Genomic DNA, 1,880 nt, shown 5'->3' with positions numbered 1-1,880 from the left:
AAAAAGTCTTGTTAAATAAGCTTGTATTTCTTTTATAATTAGAAATATATATATATATACACACACATATATATATATATTTATTATTATTATTTTTTTTTTTGAGACAGAGTTTTGCTCTTGTTACCCAGGCTGGAGTGCAATGACGCGATCTCAGCTCACTGCAACCTCCGCATCCTGGGTTCAAGCAATTCTCCTGCCTCAGCCTCCTGAGCAGCTGGGATTACAGGCACGCACCACCATGCCCAGCTAATTTTCTGTATTTTGAGTAGAGACGGGTTTTCACCATGTTGACCAGGATGGTCTTGATCTCTTGACCTCGTGATCCACCGGCCTCGGCCTCCCAAAGTGAGAAAATATATTTTTAAAAAATTAGCCAACTGCTAGTTTTAATGTATTTTGGCAAACATTGGGGTATTCCTGTTTGACTCAATTGGTATTGGTTTTTCCTGCTAACATTTGCTATAAGCCAGTGCCTTCAAAAATTTCAATTAATAGCTTAATGTTGGCTCTATGTCTCTATTTTAGTGAAACCCTAGATTACTATCGTGGAAGTTGTAATTAGGGAGACGTGTAGGGATATAAAGATATAATACAGAAATTATTGTGGCAGACATGGTTGCTTGGCTGACCCAAAAACCATTGAAAAGACTGGGATTTCCACTATTCAGGCTGGAGAAGTGAAGTCACAGGCACTTTAGACCTAGAGTTGGTCATGTGACACATGAAACTAAAGAAGTTGGCTGCTGCAGGAGCTTCTATAAAATACTTTTTTCCCCCCAAATAGATCAAACCTGGATGGCACTCTTTCTGTCTCTACTAATCTTCCAGCTCTTCAGTCAGTCATAAGGACATGATTTTTGCAGTTGTGGCAGCCAGTTTGTGAACCTGAGGTGACAAGATAAGGGAAAGTTCAAGGAATATGCTGACCCTAACATTGCGATGCTGCTGAGCAAAAGCCAGCTAAAGTCTACCTCCAGGCTTCTTGTTATAAGGGAAAAGAAAACCTTATTTCTTTAAGCCACTGTTTACTTTTTCATTAGTTGCAGTCATGCATATTCCCAATGGATACAGTGTTCAAAATGCTCAGATATTATTCTTTCTTGAATTCAAGCAAATGTTTTATGTCTTCCCTTACAAAGAAGTATTGCTTGAATCATTTTTAGGAAAGACTAAAATTTGAATTTAGAGTTCATCTAGTTAAATTTATTTTTTGATGTACAAAAATTAATATTTAGGGAAAATAAAGAATTGCCACAGGGTTATAAGACTAGTGGTTATTTTCTCAACAGCAGAATTTTACATGAGGATACCTTCAGGTGGCTATTTGTGTTGTCTACAAGTCATAAGCCATAAGGGTTATGGTATATGATGTACAAGATGATAGATAAGAACATTCTACAGCATCTCAGTAGATAAACTTCCTGACAAGAAATATGTCTGCTCCTTACCCTGAGCATGGGAACTGTTGGCTGATAGATTCACAGAAGATATGAGTGTAAGAGTGCTTGTCTGGGTGTCCTGGTAGCTGTTCTTCATCATAAGCACTTAAGGAGTCATTTTGTTGGATGATTTTGGTCACTGATAGAGGCTGAGATATGCAAGCCTATGGCAGTTGACAAAGCAATGACCTCATTATTTTTGTCTAAAAGGCCAGCTCAATCCCTGCTGGAACATCTTTTTGGGATTTCTATATCACTTACAGCTAACAGGTCTAGCCTATTTCTAAAATATCATTTTAGAATGAAGCTTAAAAAGGAAGTGGGAGGAAGCTGAGGGTATAATATAGAACCTTATCCACCAGTTGTGTATTCTAATCACTTCATTTAAATGTGTGTGAAGGAGCCACATCATAAAATGACCTGAAAAATCAGAGCATA

The sequence above is a fragment of the Aotus nancymaae genome, unplaced genomic scaffold (assembly GCF_030222135.1).
Source record: "Aotus nancymaae isolate 86718 unplaced genomic scaffold, 86718_ANA_hifiasm-v0.15.2.pri h1tg000015l_1, whole genome shotgun sequence".
NCBI classification, from domain to species: domain Eukaryota; kingdom Metazoa; phylum Chordata; class Mammalia; order Primates; family Aotidae; genus Aotus; species Aotus nancymaae.
Note: the sequence above shows the minus strand (reverse complement) of the source record.